At 36.6% G+C, this 22366-nt stretch overlaps 1 protein-coding gene across 3 annotated transcripts in view; it reads right to left on the bottom strand.

The window, feature by feature from the left end:
* CNTN1 (contactin 1) overlaps positions 1–22366 on the bottom strand; it is a 760044-nt gene that overhangs the window by 706614 nt on the left and 31064 nt on the right. Inside the window, exon 1 of one of the 3 annotated variants that reach the window (XM_070755542.1) lies at positions 20471–20492. The exons of the other annotated variants lie outside the window; for them this stretch is intronic. The gene's annotated coding sequence lies outside the window, so the exon portion shown is untranslated. Of the gene's footprint in view, positions 1–20470; positions 20493–22366 lie in introns of those variants that run through there. 3 annotated transcript variants of the gene reach the window in all.

Genomic DNA, 22366 nt, shown 5'->3' with positions numbered 1-22366 from the left:
AGAGAAAGGGGGAGAGGGAGAGAAAGAGGGAGAGATAGAGGGAGAGAGGAAGAGGAGAGATAGAAAGGGAGGGAGAGACAGAGAGAGGGAGAGAGAAAGAGGGAGAGATATAAAGAGAGTGAGTGAGAGAAAGAGAGAAGAGAAAGCAAGCAAGCAAGCAAGAGAGAAATAGAAAGAGAGAAGGACAAAGAGAGAGGGGGGGGAGAATAAATATTAAATATTGTATTTTTTCCCATTTTGTTTTTTACTTTAAATAAGGTATGTGCAGTGTGCATGGGGATTTGTTCATACATTATTTTTATAGTCTGGCCCTCCAACAGTTTGAGAGACAGTGAACTGGCCCCCTGTGTAAAAAGTTTGGGGACCCCTGCTTTATGATGTAAAGTAGGTATTGAGCAGCTGTGCTTAGTTGTTGGTGATTTCGTTACCATCTTTGTTTTTTAGTATGGTGACTGTTTTCTTGATTTTTTTTTTTTTTTGTTTATGCGGTGGAAGAAGCTTTTTTTGTTGTCGTTAATTTTCGTTGCGAGGTGCTGTTCATGTTGAGCTTTTGCTGTACTTATGTTTTGCTTGCAGGTTCTGGCTGTTTGCTGATATTCCATCTTTGTTATGAGTCCTTCTTTCCATTTGTTGTATTTGGCTTTTTTTTCTTTTACGTTGTCTGCGTGGACCTTGTTTAGCCATGCTGGTTTCATTTTAGTTTTTCTGCTTTTCTTTTTCATGGGGATTGAATTGTTTTGGGCCTCAATGATAGTGTTTTTTTAGGGCTTCCCAGGCATCCTGTGTGGATTTACTCTTAAGACGTTCCTTCCAGGGTTTATTCTTCAGGTTCGCTCTGAGATTGTTAAAGTCCGCTTTTCTGAAGTCTGGGACTGTAGTCGAGTTGGGTGTTGTAGTTAGTGATTGCACAATGTTGAATTTTAAGATGGTATGGTCACTCTCACCTAGCGTCTCTTCTCCTTCTATTCCCTCAATCATTTCTTCCCTGTTTGTTAAAATTAGGTCTAGTATTGCAGTCCCTCTGGTTGCTGTTTCCACTTTTTGAGTTAGAAAGTTATCGGCGAGGCTGGTGAGAAATCTGTCAGACTTTCCACTTGGTGCTGAGTTTGTTTTCCAGTTAATATCGGGGTAGTTAAAGTCCCCCATTATTATTGTGCTGTGCTTGTTGCATATTGCTGATAGTTGGGTTGTAAAGAGGTTGTCCATAGTATCTGTTTGGTTTGGGGGCCTGTAGTAAACTCCAATTGTAATGTTGTCCTTTTTTTCTTTTATGTTAACCCATATGGTTTCAAGGGGGTTATCTTCTTTGGATTGATATAGCTCAGTGGCGGTGTAGTGGTCTTTTATGTATGGTGCAACTCCACCTCCTTCCTTGTTTGACCTGTTTTTCTTGAAGAGATTGTAGCCCTTTATCTGTGTGTTCCAGTCATGTGATTCGTCCCATGTTTCTGTAATACCAATTAGATCGTATTGGCCCTCGTGCATTAGTACTTCTAGTTTGTCTTGTTTGTTCCCCAGGCTTTGTGCATTAGTGTACAGGCATTTTAGGTGTTTGTGTCTGATTCTGGGTGGGCATTTTTTATCCTCTGAAATGTTAGTGGGCTTAATTTGCAATCCAGCAGGCTTTTTAAAGACTAGGCTCGGTCCTCTGCGGATTGGACAGCGAGCAACCCACGTGACTGCCGGACCCGCTCTTTCAGTACGGAGAATGAAACGTTTAGGAGGCATGTGTATAAACTCCAACTGGAGCCCCTATTCCACAGAAGTCCTGAAATGTAAACCACACTGTTTCACATTATTTCTACCAGTAATTTAATTTAATTTAATTTAATTTAATTTAATTTAATTTAATTTAATTTAATTTAATTTAATTTAATTTATTAATTTAATTAATTTAATTTTTTAATTTAATTTATTATTTTAATTTATTTAATTTTAAAATACTGGTAGAAATAATGTAAAACAGTGTGGTTTACATTTCAGTAACTTTGGACCAATACAGTGGTACCTTGTCTTACAAACTTAATTCATTCCGTGATGAGGTTCGTAAGTAGAAAAGTTCGTAAGATGAAACAATGTTTCCCATAGGAATCAATGTAAATCAAATAATGCATGCAATCCCAAAACCCATCCCTTTTGCCTTGCGCCTCTGGGAAACCCCACCTCCGGACTTCCATTGCCAGCCGAAGCACCCGTTCTTGTGCTGCTGGGGTTTCCCTAAGGCTCCCCTCGCTAGGATTCAAAGCAGCGCCGGCAAAAATGAAGGGAATCACAGCGAGGGGAGCCTCAGGGGAATCCCAGCAGCACAAGAACAGGTGCTTCAGCTGGCAACGGAGGTCTGGAGGTGGGGATTCCCAGCGAAAGGAGGCTCAGGGAAATCTCAGCGCTTTGGCTGGCAACAGAAGTCTGGAGGCGGGGCATCCCAGCGGCGGCATCTTGGGTTCGTAAGGTGAAAATAGTTTGGAAGAAGAGGCAAAAAAATCTTAAACACCAGGTTCGTATCTCGAAAAGTTCATTAGAAGAGGTGTTCGTAAGATGAGGTACCACTGTACTGTGTTGTAGGCTTTATCTCAGTATGGATAATTGATTTTGATTATTTTTGCTCATTATTGAGAACTTATTGATCTGGATGGTATATATGGCTAAGAACATAATTTAGTGGCTCTTGTATTCACATCAAAGCAGTAATTTTTCTTTAAGTTCATTGAAAACTATTCCTATATATTATATTTTAATTAACATGAAGATATTTCTTCTGAATTCAATGGTAGCTCTAGGAATGCTTTTCTGTTCTTACCAGCAGATGCTGGTACGATCAAGATTAATTACTTTAAAAGTATAACATAAGTATATATTTTTCAGATGTAGAACTGTAAATTATTCTATAAATATATAAAACATTGGACACAAAAACCAACTACTTGTGGGTTGCATAATCATAAGAGTAATAGTAAAATGTATATGTGAACTATAACCAACACTATTAATGCTTATCAAAATACATGCCAATAAATATTCTAAGTTTAAAACTATGAAGATAAATCTAGGTTAAAGATTCATGTATCTGCCATTTTAAAAAATCATTATCACATATTTTCACAAAGCATAAAGCTGAATCAAATTCCAGCTGTCTGTGCATTCATGCTACAATATATGTGACCAACACACCCTCTGCCTTAATTAGTATACTAGCACATGTGTATTATACTAGCACATGTGTATATACTAGCACATGTGTATAGACTTAGATGAGGAAATAGAAGGAGAATGCATCAAATCTGCAAATGATGCTTAAGCTGGAAGGAATAGCCAATACCAGTATTCCCTCTAATTTTTTTTTTGCTTTTGGTGTGACTTCCGGTTTGGTCCAGAATCACAGCGGAGGCTCCGGAGCAGGGCTCTGTCCCCGAGACTTCTTCAACCTCTCCAGAGGTCGCGTTTGCGATCGGTTCGGGTCAGGATGGCCCGTTCCTGGAACAGGGGGCTTCCCTGAACCCGAGGAGCTGGTGCCTGAGCTCCGAAGGCAAGGGATTGCCCCGCAGCTCTGGTGAAGGACAACCGGCCCTCGTATTCCCAGGGGGCTCGGCCATTTGTGATCCGTCCAGATCAGTGGGAAGCAAGAAAGAAGGAAAAAGAAGAATACAAGAACTTTAAAAAGCACAGTTAAAGCAGAAGAAGAATACAGAAATGAAAAGAAGATTTAAGGTAAAATTCCATCATTAAATAAAAACTTGGAAGACTTGATTAAATTGAACTCTTGAGTAAATAAGGCAAAAAAAGAAAGTTTTTAAAGAAAATTCGTATCCAGGGGCCGAAAAAGAGCAAACGGCAGGATCTACTTTTTCTCTCTGTTTGATTTGGACTGGATTAAAATTTTTAGATTTGAGACTATGTATTAATATATACTATATCTACAACTTGGAAGAGAAAATCATGTGTTATGAATAAATATAAACTTTATTAGCAATAAAGAACAATTATACTATATTGATAATCCCAGAACTTCTTTCTACTGGCGGAGGGATTATTTTTTCTTGTCGCTGATACTCAAAATAAAATGGAATTAAACTACTAAATATCTCAAAACTTAAATGGATTATGCGGTAATATCGAGGACTTAAAATAAGAAGATGGACAAGGTTGGTGTGATTTTGATTTGATTGCTGTTTTTTGGATCTTTGGTGTTGTTGTTGGAACTGGCTGCAAAAGAGGAATATTTCTTCGGTTTTCGCTTTACTGGTCTTGAGGATATATTTTAACCTTTATGTTTGGAATTGGACTGAATTATCTTTATTAAAACCTTGGATTTAAGGACTGGATTTGGACTTTGAAATTTGGCTTTGCATCGAACTAGAATTGGATTAATTAACGCTGTTTTGAACTATATAAAATTAGATTAATTTCACCTTTGGAACTATTTGGCACCTCGGAGCTTAGAAGACAACTACTAAAGAGGACTTCAATCAATTTTAATTTATCAAGGAGTTTTATATTTGGCTAAAAATATAAGTATATTAATTTTGCTTATAGTATTTTTCTTATTCTTTGTTTCTTTTTTCTTTGAGGTCTTTCCTTTTTCCTCTTCATTCCTTTCTTTTTCTTTTTCTTTTTTTTTCTCTTTCTTCCTTCTCCTTTAAGATATAGGGAATATTAATATTAAAATTGTATAGGATTTTTAAATAGAATTAACTGACATAATGAATTGCTGAATTACCCCTGGTTTGCCTCCCCCTTCCCTGGTTTGGTGTGTTTATTTATTTTTCTTATTTCTTACTGAAATTTAAAATAATAATAATAAATTTTACTAGGTTATAAAGTGCTAATAAAAAGGAATATTTTTTATAAAAGAATAATTATTGGATTTAGAAAATTCTCTTCCTTTCTCCCCTGTTCTTTTTTTTTTGCCACCATTAAATAATTTCTTTCTTCTTTCCTTGCCTTTACTTGAAACTTGGTGATTTCAACATTGTAAATTTTATATTAAGAAATAATCTTCTTTTTCTCTTATGAAATTAATAAATTAATACAGTATTGCTATTTTAAAATAGATTGAACGTTAGTTACATGATTTTTTAATATTGATAGATCATAAAAAGTATTGTGGATAATTATCAAACATATTTTACCAGATTTAGCTTTTTTATAATTCTGACAACTTAGATATAGTATTTAATTTGTGTTATTAAGAAATTATAGTAAAATTTTATAGAATATAAGTAGTAATATAAGCTACAAAGTAAGAGTGTTTTGAAGTTTATTGGAGTTTTCCTCCTCTCAAAAATAAATAAATAAATAAAATAAAAAGGGAAAGGAAAGAATATATTTATAGCCAACAAAAATAAAATATTAGAAGGACAAGAGAAGCCTACTCAGGTGTATCTTTTAAGAACAAACTAGGATGTCTAGTACATCCACATATACAAAGACTATTAAAAAACAAACTTTAACTGCATCCCCTCAAGTATCACCTCACCCATCTCCAGTACATCAAAGTGTTTCTGCAACCATGTCTGCAAAAGAGAAAGAGAAAGCACAGGCGCAACCTACTCTTCAAACAATACAAGAGACACTGAATGCAATGAAAGACTTTATGTTTAAATCCCAAGATGACGCAAACCAACAACGTGAAGGTTTAAAGGCTGAAATGGCGGAATTAAGAGCTGATAAGGGAGAGATGAAAGAGAAGATGAAAGAAATACAAGAGACTTTGAAAGAGAATGAACAAAGAATAAAGGCAGTAGAAGAAAAAACCGAAAAAGTCGAACGGAGAATGGATTATTTTGAAGATAGAGCTGACTCTAGAAATAGAAGATATGACGAATCAATTACACATCTTGAAGTTCAACGTGCATCCTACGGCTTGAGATTCCAGGATATAATAGAAGAAAAAGATGAAGATTTACAAACAAAAATGGCACAAATAATTGGAGGAATCCTTCAAGTGGATCCAGCAGAACTGACAAAAGAAATTGATGAAGTCTTTTGCATCCAAACCAGCTACGTTCGCAGACATAACTTACCAAGAGAAGTCCATATTAAATTTGTCAGGAGAACTACAAGAGATAATATTTTGAAATGGACAAGATGCCAAAAACTACAAGATAAAGGAAGAGAGATTACAATATTGAAACAAGTTCCAAGAAGAGTAAGAGAAAGCAGAAGGGATTATTATTTTTTGACCAAAATTTTGATTAAGGAAAATATAACCTTCCGCTGTCTTATTCCAGAAGGACTTTCACTGTACTGGAATTCACAAAGGTTTAAGATTGATAATATTGAAGAGGCACGAGAGTTCTATGAAACCAGTGGAATACGCAAGTTTGAACAACCAATGAAAGAACTGCCAGAAAGAAAGGAGGACGAGACAGGTGACACTGCCCAGGGGAGGGAAGAGGAAACAGGTGCGAGAAGAAAATAACCTCAACGCGAATCGAAAGACCCCAAGAAATATTATAAATAATTATGTCGAAAGACTTTAAAAAATTTTCCGTCAATGTTAATGGACTGAATGTGCCGAGAAAAAGGAAACAAATATTCGCTAAACTTAAAAAACAAGAAGCACAGATAGTAATATTACAAGAGGTTCATATTAAAAAGACAAATCGGAAATTATTATTGAATCCAAAAATTGAAAATATGTACGCCGCGTTGGCAGACCAAAGAAAAAGAGGGATAGCTATGTATATTGAAAACTCTATAAACTCCAAACAATTATATGCTGATAAAGAAGGTAGAATATTAATTGTTCAGATAAATATAGAGCCGAAACCGATTGTCATTGTCTCTATTTATGCTCCAAATGATAACCAAATGGTATTTTATAAGCAGTTGCACCAAAAAATAAACGAGTTAAATATTGAAAATATGATTCTAATTGGAGATTACAATGCAATTTCGAATAGATTATTAGATCATTCAGGGGGAAAGAAAAACAAGAAGAAAAATATATTACCAACTACCTTTCAAAAAATGAAAACTGAACTATTGTTAAATGATATTTGGAGGGAAAGACATCCACAAACTAGACAATATACATTTTATTCAAATCCCCACAATATTTGAACAAGAATAGATATGGCTTGGGCTTCAAAGGATACTTCAGAACAAATTAAAGAGATAGAGATAGACATAAATACTTGGGCAGATCACAATCCGATAGTGATATATTTGAAAAGTAATATGAAATACTTAAATTGGCAAATGAACAGGAATGTCATAAGACACCCACAATACAAGGAGTGGATAGAAGAAGAATGAAAGATTTTCTTTGAGATAAATTGAAATTCAGAAACTTCCCCTCAAAACTTATGGGATACAGCGAAGGTGTACATCAGAGGATTAACAATTTCTTATACAGCGAAGGTAAACAAAGAAAAAAGCTACAATATGAACAATTAATGACAGAATTAAAACAATTAGAGGTGCTCTCACAACAAAATGGTAAAAATAAAGAAATTAAGGGAAAGATAGAATTGCAAAGGCATGTCTTCCGGGTGGAGTTTGACCGCGTCGGAGGTGCGGAAGCCAAGCTCCGGCTCCGCAACCTTCCTTTCCCTCCTGTAGGACGCGGATTCGCGTTGTGCCGGCACCGGAGGGGTCAGCACAGGACAGGGGGTCTCCTGGACACCCCGAGACCGATCGCTGGGGTCTCGGGGGTTAGGGATTACCCCGCAGCTGCAGGAATGGAGAGCTGTGCCCAGGCGGCTGCCTGGACACAGCCATAGCGGCCGCCAAAAGCGGAAGGTTTAAAAAACAGAATTGAAGTCTACAAAAAACAGATCGGCAGATAAAGGAGATCGTTAGCACCACACGGAATTCTTTTGGTATCGGGACGACTTTGGAAGAAGAAGCTTTTAAACTTTAAGGTGAATCCACAAAAGAAGAAAACTGAAAGTGATATCCATTCGCTGAAGAGAAAACCAGCCGGAACTACTTGTCTTTGCTACAATTAAGTATAACTTTCACTTTTTTCTAAACTAAAGATTATAGTGTGGTGTGTACATTTTCCCTTTTTACTTTTTTCCTATATTTTTGATATATAAATTTTCTTTTTCTTCCTTTTAAATAAAGTTAAATAAAGTTAAACTTTGATTTGCTAAACATTTAGTGGATGAAGTAAAATATACCAATGAACTGAATACATGAACCTATGAACTGAATTAAATTGAAGCTACGTTATTTGAATGGAATCCTACTGAAGCTACAATTATTTGAAATGAAATTTGGATTATTTACTCTATTTTTCTATTTTTAAAACTGTTGACATCATTTTTATTTCTCTTCTATCGTTGTTTTTGGACCTGATGGGACTATTTTTCTGTGTTATAAGAGAGGTGTAAGGATATTTCTTGTATTTTTACTTTTTCTACTTTTTTTATAAAATAAAGAGACTCAGATTATTTTATAAGTACTTGAATTTGGAAAGGTTCACTTTAATTGGATTTATTGCCAGAAATATTTTTCCTATGGACTAAGTGGGATTATTCTCTCTTTCTCAACACAAATTTGGAGGTGTAAGGATATTTTTCGTGCTTGTTTCTTCTCTCCTTGTTTTTCCATATAATAAGAAGACATTTATTTTAACTGGACATTACATTGGATATTACAGTGGACACTTCCTTGGAGCATCTTCTTTTTTGAGATTTTTATTAAAACATAACCTATATTTGGCATTTTTGGACTTAATAGTTTCCTTCTTTTTTTGCTCCTTTCCTCACCTATTGGACCTTTCCTTTAGATTTTTTGGATTTTTTTTCCCTTTCAATTCTTTCAATTAAATTTCTCCCCTTTTTTCCCTTTTAAAATCATATTTATATATTTTTTCTCTTTTTGGTATCAAATAGCTATGTGCTAGAATATTGGCTTCTTCCTTTCCCCTACCTGAACCCCCCTTTAAGGAGTCTAGGAACTTATTGAAATATTTTTATATTTTTCCACCCTTCCTTTCTTTTCTCTTTTCTCTTTTTCTCTTCCATTTTTTTCATTTTCCCTTTCTTTCTAATTAAACCAAAATAATTAATTATAACATAAATTGAATTGAATTGATATACTTAATTTCCTTTTTTTCCCCCTCTCCTTTGTTTCACTTTCCCATTAAGAATACATAAGATTTAGATTAAAATAATTTTTAAAATAAAATAATAACAGTGATTTTGGATTATGAAAGGTTCCCACAGGGCACAGAGTGTGACATCAGTGACTACAATAACAACGCGAAAACAACCAACTACTCCCGTCCCAACCTCTACACCCAGGGTCTCCCCAACTTCATCACCGCTACAACAAAGGACCATACCTACAATGTTGGCCAAAGAGAAAGAAAAAGATAAGCCTACGATGGACCCTAGTTTCCAGATTATCTAAGAAGCACTAGCAGACATTAAAGCATTACAAACCCAGGCAAAAACTCAAAGTGACACTGACAAGGAAGAAATGAAAACTTACTTACAAGAACTGAGGCAAGAGATGAAGGAGATGAAAGACGAAATCAAAAAAGAAATTGCGGAACTTAGAACCGAATTAACTGAAGTAAAAGGGAACGTTGTCGAAATGGATGGAAACATAAAAGTCATTCAACAAAAATTACAAGACAGCAAAAAGAGAATACAAGTGACAGAAGGGAAAATCCAAGATGTGGGACAGAGAGTAGAAGAATATGAAGATCGTAACTATGCAGCCCACAGAGATTTTGATATAGCAATAACTAATCTTGAACTTCACTCCGCACAACATGGCTTGAGGTTCCAAAATATTGAAGAAGAAAAAGACGAAGATCTGCCTGCAAAAATGGCAGAAGTTTTGGGCGCTATTTTGCAGTTAGACCCAACAGACCTGGTAAAAGAAATCGACAAAGTCTACCGAGTCCAGACTGGATATGTAAGGCGCCATAATTTACCTAGAGAAGTCCATATCAAGTTTACAAGAAGAATCGTTAAAGACACGATACTGAGATGCACAAAAAATGAGTCCATTAAACGGGATGGGAAAGAAATCACGATTCTGAAACAAGTTCCGAGGAGAATCCGAGAGAGTAGAAGACAATATTATTTTCTTACAAGCATTTTAATCAGAAAGAACATTGTTTTCAGATGGCTGATCCCAGAAGGCCTGACCTTAACATGGCAATCAACGAGAGTGAAAATAGAAAGCGTAGAACAAGCAAGATCTTTCCTGGCACGCAGTGGACTGGACAGCACCGCACAAATCCAGATTCAACCACAGCCTAGCGATGAAACGATGGGGGCCACGGGTGGTGGAGGGGAAGAAGCATTGGTGGTGAGGCAGAAACAACTACAGATCTCACAGGACTTAATTTTGGATACCCGACTTCGAGAACCAAAAGAACCGAAAAGGTACTATAAATAAAGATGACACATGATCTGAAAATATTTTCAGTCAATGTAAATGGATTGAATAACCCAAGGAAGAGAAACCAAGTATTAACTAAACTTACGAAGCAAAAAGCCCAGATAAACATCCTGCAAGAAGTCCATATCAAAAAATCAAAAAGAAGTCTTCTTAAAAACTCAAAATTGGGGAAATTATATACAAGCTTGGCTAATCAAAAGAAAAGAGGTGTAGTAATGTATATTGATGATCTAATTGAATCCAAAGAAATATACAATGACGGGGATGGAAGGATTTTGATAGTACAATTAGATTTAGAAATAAAACCTTTAACAATTGTCTCAATTTATGCACCAAATGATAATCAAAAACAATTTTATAAAGATTTACATGAAAAAATTAATGAGTTATCAATTGAAAATATGATAATAATAGGAGACTTTAATGCAATTTCAGATGACCAAATGGATTATAACGGGAAAAGAAAAGAAAAGAAAAAAAAGGTAATATTACCGGCCTCATTTTGGAAAATGAGTTCAGAATTAGCATTAAAAGACGTATGGCGAGAACAGCATTTAAAAGATAAACAGTATACTTTTTATTCCAACCCACATAAGACATGGTCTAGAATTGATATGGCTTGGGCTCCTATTCACATAATGGAACAAATAAGTGAAATAGAAATAGAGACAAACACTTGGGCGGATCATAACCCTCTATCCATATATTGGAAAGGTAAAAGGATAATAAAGAATTGGTCAATGAGTAGAACAATAATAAAAGATCCTGAATATAAGAAATGGATAGAGAAGGAATTAGAGATTTTTTAAAAAATAAATAAAAACACAGATACCACCCCTCAAAATTTATGGGATACAACCAAAGCATATATACGCGGATTAACAATATCATTCATAGCAAAAAAAATAAAGAAAAGAAAGAATATCAAGGAACATTAGTAGAAGAATTAAGAAAATTAGAAATTTTAATGCAAAAAGAGGATAAGGACGACAAATTAAAAAATCAGAGAGAATTAATAAGACATAAACTGAGATTAATAGAACAAGAATTAATTGTAGAAAAGATAAAGAGAGTAAAACAAGATTATTTTGAACATGCGAATAAACCTGGAAGATGGCTGGCATACAAACTAAGAAAAGAGAGAGAAAATAAAATTATAAAAAATCTGACAGATTCAAAAGGTACAATAAAACATAGAATAGAAGATAAAAAGGAAATAGTATCGGAATTCTATAAACAATTATATAAGAAAGAAGAGATAAGTGAGGATTTAATTTTTAAATATCTGGGAAAAATAGAACTTCCAGTTTTAACGGAAGCTCAACAGCAAAGATTAAATAGACCTGTTTCAGATATAGAATTAAAACAATCTATAAAGAATCAAAAAAATAATAAAGTGACTGGTCCAGACGCAATACCAGCTGAATTTTATAAACTAGAACTAGAAATATTTTTCTCCAACATGCTTGAGATATATAATCAAATATTGACAACAGGTAAATTACCAAAAACCTGGTCAGAAACTTTAATAACCTTAATACATAAGGCAGATACTAAGAAAGAAAAAATTGAAAATTATAGACCTATATCATTGTTGAACGTCGGCTACAAAATCTTTATATCAATATTTGCCAATAGATTTAAAAGTATTATAAATAATATGATACATAGTGATCAAAATGGATTTCTACCAGGAAGACAAATTAAAAATAATTTAAGAATAATAGTTAATACTTTGGAATACTATGAGCAGCACCCTGAAAAGCAAATGGCACTTATATTTCTAGACGCTCAAAAAGCATTTGATAACGTGGATTGGAATTTTATGAAAATACAATTAAATAAGATGGAAGTAGGAACAAAGTTTTTTAATATAATAGATGCTATATATTCTGAACAAACTGCTAAAATTATAATAAATAGTGAACAAACAGAAAAAGTAATTATACAAAGAGGAGTAAGACAAGGTTGTCCAATATCACCATTGTTATTTATTTTAACTTTAGAAGCATTGTTGATAAAAATAAGAGCAGACAAGAAAATAAAAGGATTGAAAATTAGAAAAGAAACCTATAAAACACAAGCATTTGCTGATGACGTAGTGTTTATTTTGGATGACCCAATAGAATCTATTTTAAATTTAATAAATGTGATTGAAGAATATGGGAAAGTTGCAGGATTGAAAATAAATAAGGAAAAGACACAGATATTAACAAAAAACATGACTGAAATACAGAGAAAATACTTAGGAGACCTATCAAACATGAAGATCACGAAAAAAGTGAAATATTTAGGGATATGGATGACTTCTAAAGCCGTATCTTTAAAAGACGATAATTATTTAAAATTATTAAGTCAGATTAAAAAAGACTTAGAAATATGGAGTAATCTACAATTATCACTTGTAGGAAGAATTTCCACAGTTAAAATGAATATCCTTCCAAAAATATTGTTTCTTTTCCAAGTGATTCTAATAAATCCAGGAACGAAATTCTTTGCCGAATTGAATAAGATAATAAGAAAATTTATTTGGCAAGGTAAAAAATCAAGAATAAAACAAAACTCATTAGAAGATCGTAAGGAAAGAGGAGGCCTGGGTCTCCCAAATTGGAAATTATATTACCATGCCACGGCCCTGACATGGATAAAAGAATGGCTCACACTAGAAAATCAAAGATTGCTTAATCTAGAAGGCCACGACTTGATGGTCGGGTGGCATGCATTTGTATGGTATGATAAGTTAAGAACCCACTCATATTTTAAAAATAATGTTATTAGAAAGGCATTGATAGAAGTGTGGAATGAAATAAAGAAAAATCACTTTTTAGTAATGCCAGAATGGGTTTCACCCCTTGAAGCCATAGTGCACCCAAATCTTAAAGGAAAAGGTAAGATTTGGAAATATAGTGATTTGTTAGATAATCAATTAAAATTAAGAACAAAACAAGAGTTATATGAGTTAGGTATAGATTTAGATTGGTGGCATTATATGCAGATTAGTTCTAGATATCAAATAGATGTAAAGACTTATATTTTTAAAAAAGAAAATAATGTATTGGGCAAATTATTATTCCAAAATCAAAGACAATTGGAAACGTTTATAAATATTTATTAAATCATAGAACGATAGGTTGGATATTGAAGGATAATATGATCAGTTGGTGCAAAAATTTTGGCAAAGAGATTGATTTAGATACTTGGGAAAAGATATGGATGTATAATTGGAAAATAACAAAATCAATCTCTTTCAAAGAAAATCAAATTAAGATGTTTTATAGATGGCACCTTCCACCATATAGAATCTCCAAAATGTTTCCTTCGGTATCGCCCATTTGTTGGAAATGTAAAAAAGAAGTTGGCACATATTACCATGCATGGTGGACCTGTCCGGAGAGAAAAATATTTTGGAATAAAGTAGAGAATTGGATAAATGAAATAACAAAGGAGAAGATAAAAAAATCTCCTGAATTTTTTCTATTGGGTATTTCAAACATAAAGTATAAAAAAGAAATTTACTATTTAATAATACATATACAGTATTGACAGCGGCACGAATAACATTCGCGCAGAAATGGAAAGAAAAGACAATACCGAAAGACACTGAGGTGTTTAAAAAAATTATAGAGTGTGCAGAACTAGATATGATGACTAAACGTTTGAACAATCAAACTGAAACAGAATTTTATAAAATTTGGGATAAAGTATATGATTGGTGGAATGTTAAAAACAGTATAAAAAATTAAATATATAAGAATAAATGACTATTTTAAAATCATAAGATAGCACTATATAGTTTATATTATAACTAACTTAGAAGTGTTTATATTATCTCCTTCCTGTATTACTAATTTGTTTATTGCTTTTATATATATATATATATGTGTGTGTGTGTGTGTGTGTGTGTGTGTGTGTGTGTAGATTGTTCTGAGTTCGGGTTTTGCCCTGTGTAATGTTTTGCATGTCTATGCGACGTTTCGGCGAAATCACATTCACCATCATCAGCCTGATGATGGTGAATGTGATTTTGCCGAAACGTCGCATAGACATGCAAAACATTACACAGGGCAAAACCCGAACTCAGAACAATCTACATACATATACCCGTGAAAATTTACGAAAACATATATATATATATGTATATTATTTTTCATGATTTTTCTTTAAAAAAAACTCATAAAGAAACTTAATTAATAATTTTAATTAATAATTTTAATTTTAATTAATAATTTTAATTTTAAAAATTTATAACTAAACTTAACGATAATGTAATCTTCAAGTGTGGTTTCTCTGCTTAGATCTGATAATAGTTAGAGTTTTTTATATTTTGTATTAGTTAGACTTCTAAGATAAGCGGAGCAATGGTAGCTCCTTAAATGTTCAATGTTGTATGTCTTTGTTTGTTCTCTTTTGAAAATAATAAAAAATATTTAAAAAAAAAAGAATTGCAAAGGCATAAAATTAAACTTATAGAACAAAGACAGTTAGCAGAAAAGATTAAAAAGGCCAAACAACATTACTTTGAACATGTGAATAAACCAGGAAGATGGCTTGCATATAAGTTAAGGAAATACAGACAATCAAAAATAATCAAAGAGTTAGTAGATGAAAATGGAACGGTTAAACATAATATAGAGGAGAAGGCAAAAAAAAATACAAGAATTTTATAAAGAATTATATAAAAAAGAGGATACCAATGAAGATGAGACTTTTAATTACTTAGAATCCCTAGAATTACCACAATTAACGGAAGAACAGCAAGAAAATCTAGATAGTCCAATAACAATTGAAGAATTGCAATTAACTATTAAAAAGCAAAAAAACAATAAAGCAACTGGGCCTGATGCAATACCGGCAGAATGGTACAAAATAGATAGTGATGTAATAATAAATAATATGTTGGAAACTTTCAATGAAAGTAGAATGAGTGGTAAAATTCCTAAATCATGGCTAGAATCTTTAATGACTTTAATTCATAAATCAGGAACAGATAAAGAAAATATAAAAAATTATAGGCCTATATCACTATTAAATGTAGACTATAAAATATTTACTTCTATTTATGCAGGTAGACTTAAAAAGATTTTAAATGGTAAAATTCACCAAGATCAAAATGGTTTCCTCCCAGGTAGACAAATTAAAAATAATCTTAGAATGATTATTAATATGTTAGAATATTATGAACAACATATTGGAAAGCCAGATAAGACATATTGGAAAATGATAGAAAGAATAATAAAAGAAATAATAAAGCAAGAGATTAAAAAAACTCCGGAATTTTACTTATTAGGTATAACCAAACAGAAATATAAGAAAGATATTTTACATCTAGTTATTCACATAACAACAGCGGCCAGGATAGTATATGCGCAAAATTGGAAGGGGGAAGATATTCCCAAAGAGGAGGAGGTTATTAAGAAAATATTAGATTGTGCTGAAATGGATATGATGACAAGACGGTTAAATAACCAAGAAGAATCTGAATTTTATGTGATTTGGAATAAAGTGTATACATGGATAGACAAAAAGAACAATTAAAAATGCACAATAGTAGTATGGTTAGGATTTAATTTTTGTGTTTGTACTTTGCTTAGATATGAAGTTTATGTTTTTTTATATAATAAGGTAACAAAATTTCTTCTTTTCACTTAAAGTAATAGGTTGACTTAACATATTAATAATGTATTCTCTTTTCTGTATTGCAATTTGACTTCTTGAACAAGCGGGGTATTTGCAACCCCAATTTTATGTTAAATGTGTGCTTGTATGTTTGTCAATTTTAAGAAAATCAATAAAGTTTATTAAAAAATAATAATAATACTTTTTCGGTGTGAGCAGAAAAGTATAATATCTGAGCAGCACATTTCCATGCCTGGGCGTGGATCGGTTAGAAACAAAAGGGGGTCACGTGACCTCAAGACACACAGCAACGGTCATAAAAATGAAACGGCAGCAAAGTTTTGATCCTCCAATCATCTGGCTGCTGCGAAGGTCCTAAGTGTGAAAAAGGGGCATAAGTCAGTTTTTTCAGGGCCATTGTGACTTTGAACGGTCAGTAAATGAACCAATGAGGCCAACGTTTCTATCTCCTGAGTAAGATGGTTATTGAGTTCTGCCTCACTTTACCGCCTTTCTTGCCACAGTCGTTAAGTGAATCCCTGGAGCTGCTTGAACATCCCAAAAGATGTTCATATAACCCTGGGACATGGCCACCATCATAACTAACTTGTCAAGTGTCCAAAGTTTGATCCAATAACCCCTTTATTTTTCTAACAAAATCCTTTCTCCCTAGAAGGAAGAATAGAAAGAATAAAATGGAAAAGGAGATTTAAAGGGGATACAAAAAAATAAACAAGAAAAGGGTTTGGTTCAAAGTTCTGCTCAGATTGAAGAAATTGGAGTTTGAGAAGGGTTGATTAAGCTTGGAGTATTGTTTTGTTTGCTCTTTTTTTTAACTTCCTATTTTTCTATTTAGATATATGAATTTAGGAATTGCTGATCTGTTTTAATAAAGTTAGTATTGATTATAATAAGATACGCAGTAGGTGATACTGTTTTGGATTAATACATAAATGGAATTGAATTTAGCACTTTGGCATACTGGTTAATAAGTTAGAACATTAAGGAGGGAATTTAACTAAAAACATGTATGTAACTGGATGACAAAAGCAGAAAAAAACTTGCAACTTTTGGGATGATTGATATTAGTTACTAAGAAAATACTGCATTTTATTCATGGAAAATTAGAAGGTACTGTACATTGTAAATTACCCCCCCAAAAGTCCTTCCACCCTCTTTCCCTCCATTCATTTCATTCTTCCTCCTTCCTCCCTCCATTTCTCCTCCCTCCATCCCTCCCTTCCTTCCTTCCTCTCCACTTCTCTCTTTCCCTCCCTCTCTTTCCCTTTTCTTTCTTTCTCTTTTCCCTCTCTCAAATTCTCTCCTTCCAGGTCTCTCTCATTCCTGTGTCCTCTCCCTCTCTCCCCCCTTCACTTCAGGCCTCCATTTGTTTATCTCTCCTCCCTTGTGTGTCCAATAACACTTGGCCAATAAAGAAATAAAGGAAGGATTGTCCTGGAGCAGATTCCATTGGCTCAAAAATGGGGGGGGGGACCCAGCCGTGTTGGAGGGAAACGGGGTGGGGAAGAGACGTGCTGCCAGGCACTCGGCTCCAGCCCCTCCCACCTTTTCATCCTCCCTCTCCGAAGCTTTGTCCTCCCTCTCCAATCCCCACCCCTCTCTCCGAAGCTTCACAACTCCTCCCATTGTCTCAGCACTCACAATGGACAGCTTGCATCTTTTTTGACTTCTGGATTCTCCATTTCAAAATGCAGCGGGGGGGGGGGGGGGGGAATCTTTCAGGCCCTGCTTTAAACCCCCTCAGGAGGCTTTTGAGACTCCTTCACAGCGATCAGGTGGTTGCTGTCAGCAGCTTTACTGGCTGTCGCAGGTCTTAACGTCAGGGGGCCCCTGCTGCCCTGACCGCTGTGCTCGCTTTGTGCCATGGGGTGGGGCATGCAAGCCCCTTGCCTCCACTGCCTCCCCTTCCACCACCGTGCTACCTGAGCCTGTTTACAAGGGGCTGGTTGAAGACCCGATGTCGCTTTTGCTAAAGGTAGGGGGAAAAAAGAGTAAAAGCGACATCAGATCTTCCACCAGCCCCTTGTAAACTGGCTCATGCAGCAGGGTAGTGGAAGAGGAGGTGGTGGAGGCAAGGGGCTTGCATGCCCCCCCCCCGCAGTACAGGGGCCCACTGATGCCAAGACCGCCCGGTGAAGCAGCACGCAGCAACAGAGCCGGAGAAGCTGGGCGGGGCCTAGAGCCCACGGGGCACCGGCTCCATCGCGCTGGCATGGAAAACTCTGGGCTGAGCTTGGTTTTCCCTGTGCCCAGCACACTGCACGCATTAGAGGGAACATTGGCCAACACCCCAGAAGACAATCTCAGGATCCAATCTTAACAGACTTGAACAACGTGCCCTATCCAACAAAATGAAATTTAATGTGAAAAAAACACCTGGACAGGAAAAACCAAAAATACAAGTACAGATTAGGCAAAATCTAGCTCAAAAACAATAACTGAGAGGGACTTTGGAGTTCTAGTTGACAGTCACTTAAATGTGAATCAGCAGTGTGAAGTAGCAGCCAAAAAACCTAATAATATCCTTGGTTGTATAAACAGAGACATAGAATCAAAATCACATGTTAATATTTATTTGTTTGTTTATTTATTTATTTATTAGATTTGTATGCTGCCCCTTTCCGGAGACTCGGGGCGGCTCACAACAACAAAACACAGTACAAATCCAATGATTAAAAAATAGTTTAAAACCCTTAATATAAAAACAGTCATACATCACAGACAAACCATGCATAAAACGGAACGGCCCGGGAGAATCAATTTCCCCATGACTGACGGCAGAGGTGGGTTTTAAGGAGTTTGCGAAGGGCATACTACTTTATAAAGCCTCAGTAAGGCCACACCTGGAATATTGCATTCAGTTTTGATCACCACATTAAAAGAAAGATGTTGAGACTGGAAAAAGTGCCAAGAAGAGCAACTGATGATTAAAGGCCTGGAGACTAAAACAGAAGAATGGCTGCAAGAATTGGGAATGGTGATGGCAAACCTTTTTTTGGTTCGTGTGCCAAAAGAGTGGGTGTGCATATGCTGGCACGTGGGCATATGTCCACACCCATTCCCTCCCACACACCGGCCTCACTGAAGCCTGGGACGATGAAAAAACAGCCAAACCGGCAAACCAGAAGTTCAGAAAAATAGACTTCTGATTTTCGTGTTATGCTGTTTTTCACACTGCGGAGCCTTTAGGGAAGCTTCTTGAAGCCCCAGAGTACAAAAAACAGCTTTTCTGAATTTCCGGTTTGTCCTTTGGGTGGTTTTTCGTACTCCAGGGGTGAAATGGCCTTCCCCAAGGCTGAAAATCAACTGGCTAACACATACATGCACGCTGGAGCTGACATAGGGCAACACCTCACGTGCCCTCCGATATGGCTCCATGTGCCACCTGTGGCATACGTGCTATAGGTTCGCCATCACGGGCATAGGGTCTCCTACTTGAGCAGGGGGCTGGACTAGAAAACCTCCAATGTTCCTTCCTTCTATTCTTATTGATTTTCTTTAAAATATATACTTTGACTTTTCTGACAGGATTTACAGGCCTTTTCACCCTTCATCTTGTCTTGCCGGAATATATTTTAACATATGTAGTATGTCATAAATACCTCAAAGAAAAGGTCAAGTTGTGCTTTCACAATAAGAACTCCTTTGAATTCGGACCATCTCTTTAAACCATGTTTTGACATTCTCTGTAAATTTTAAGATTGGCAGTACAGAGATTCAGGTTCAAATCATGGAAATCTATTGAGGAGCATCAGCCCATCCAATTTTACAGCTTTGTTGTTGCATGAGAGATAGATGACAAACAAACAAATAATATTTGTGTTTCTACAAATAAGCAGAAATGGAATCTTTCCTTTTTTTAGCTATTCCAAACTGTGTCACTTAGCTGTTTCTGACCAAAAGTGAATAATTGATAAAACAGGGCAGGAAATATCAAGAACATTTTTTGCATGCCTAAGTTTGTTTTATGAAGCAAAATAATAAGCAAACATGCATGTCCTGGTGGCAAAGCTGATGTGCCCTTGAAATCAAAACTTCTAATATGGAAAGAGGAAAATGAGAGTAAAGGGGCTAGGAAGCCCCCTTTGATGAAATATTAGCTTATCTAACTGACCAAACAGGCTGGAACTGATTATTATTCCAGGCACAGCTTATCCCTGCTGCTGCTACTGCAGCATACACTGAAAAATTTTTCCTGGTATCCTCTTTGACAACTTTGTTGACCTGCTCTTCCTTCTCTCCATCTTCCCTCAGAAGATGACTTGCCCTCGGCCAGATTCTCCCTTTCTCTAGTAGGTTACTTTTCAGACACACCTTTCCTCCGAATGACAGGCATTCCCTAAAAACCTCCTGGCTCATCCACCACCTCTCCGAAGGGCTTGGGCAGGTTTTCCACCTGATAACTAAAGCGGCTCTTCAGGCCTCCATTTATGCAGCGAACAACAAGAAAAACCATATTTCCTACCTGTCGTTAGCAGCTATGGATGCGCACGGTTGGGCGTCAGCTAAAGACTTTCCGCCTCAGCCGCAAGCGCCTGGGAGTGCCCGGCCCGTACGCCTGTACAGCCCGCCTCCTCCAGCCTAGCGCGTCCTCCTCGCTACCTTGATAGTTGCCCGCCCTTGCCAGAGGGGCTATGGGCGGACCAAACCGATCGAGATTGGAACTGAGGTTGGGAACTGAAGCAGCGCCGGTACCGATTGGACGAGCGTGATGTCATTCTTGGACTCATCAATTAGAGCGGCGATGTTGGGTCAGAGTGGGGCTTTGCGGATTAAGAAACCGCCGCAACCTGCCAGCCGATTGCAAAAAAGCCACGGACGGCAGAATCAGTAGGAGCTGGGAACGAAACCAGCCGTTAGGTCCCCTGGAGAGATAGAGGCGATGGCAAAGAGAGTCAGTGGCTCGCTCCATCCCGCTCGACCATCTCTTTTCTATTTGCGATGACACATTATTGCAGATGCAAAAGCGACGCAGCAACCCCACCCGCCGTCTCAGTGCTGGGGAGTGGGGGAGGAGGAGAAGGTAGCTTTTCGCACATGCTCAGTCTCACAATGAAACCCTGCACCGGCCATCGATCTGGGTGCCGTTCCTAAGGAATTAGCGCGTGGAAAAATTTAGGTCGCCGTGCTGCGAGGAAAGTATAGTGAGGGCAATAAGTAATCGACTAGCTGGACAGGGGAGTCAGAAAAACTGTGCCCAAAAAACTTGTACGTCGAATTTCAGGAATAGAAAAACAAGCAGTGGGAGAGAAAGAAAAAGAGAGAATTAAATATTCGAGCTTGTGTATTATTGTGCTGTCACTTTAAAAGAAAATTCACAATTTGCCTCAATTTCCCCTATTATTACTTGCAGTCTAGCTTGTTAATAATAGGTTTAAATATTTTGAGGCAAATTTCAACTATCTTTTAGTCTTATACTGTAGTGTCCCTTTTGTAGAAAGGAAGCAGATAAACAAATTACAACAAAAATAGTAGTTATATGAAAAAGACACAAGATTCAATGTATGGTACAATAAAGCATAGTTGATATTTCAGTGTAGTACTTTTTTAGTTTGTCTTTTTCTTCCACACTGTATAATTGCACATCTTCCTTGACTACAGTATGTAGGAAACATACAAAAAGCCAAAAATTAGTTTTCATTCAGTACCTCAGGTGAGCTTTGGGGCCCGGCAGGAGGGCGCTAGCAGCAGTGACACCGGGCAGTAGCTGTGGAGCGGCTGCTGCGAGCGATCGGCAACAGTGTACACCACGCCGCAGCAGCAGCAGCATTGGGCAGCAGCCGTGGGGCGGCGGCAGGGCGGTCAGCTGTGAGGCACAGCTCCCAAACTGAGGCACTGACGGCAGCGGCTGGACATGTTGCTAGACGCCGTACATGCTGGCACTGTGGGGTTGGCACTGGCCCGCTGGCTAGGCCGGGATGGAGACTCCAGCCCCACACCCATGCCCAGTGCCAGCATGTACGACATCTAGCAAAACATCCAGCAGCCGCCATCTGTGCCTCCCTTCTGGAGCTCCACCTCACAGCTGACTGCCCCGCCGCCGCCCCGTGGCTACTGCCCAATGCTGCTGCTGCGGCGTGGTGTACAAGAAAGAGAGAAAGAGAGAGAGAAAGCAAGAAAGAGAGAAAGAGAAATGGTTCAAGAGTATACACACACACACACACAAGGGGGGAGGAGGCAGGGATGGGAAAAGAGAGGAGAATGTCTTAGAGTGTTATTTTGTGTCATTTTGGTTGGTAGTGTGCCCCAGGATTTTGTAAATGTAAAAAATGCCGCAGCTCAAAAAAGGTTGAAAATCACTGCTTTAAGGGAATTGCAGTTAGATTGCACTCTAGGTAATGTGGTTTTACATGTGACCACT

The sequence above is a fragment of the Erythrolamprus reginae genome, chromosome 6 (genome assembly GCF_031021105.1).
Source record: "Erythrolamprus reginae isolate rEryReg1 chromosome 6, rEryReg1.hap1, whole genome shotgun sequence".
Lineage (NCBI taxonomy): Eukaryota > Metazoa > Chordata > Lepidosauria > Squamata > Dipsadidae > Erythrolamprus > Erythrolamprus reginae.
This window is presented reverse-complemented; position numbering and strand designations above follow the sequence as displayed.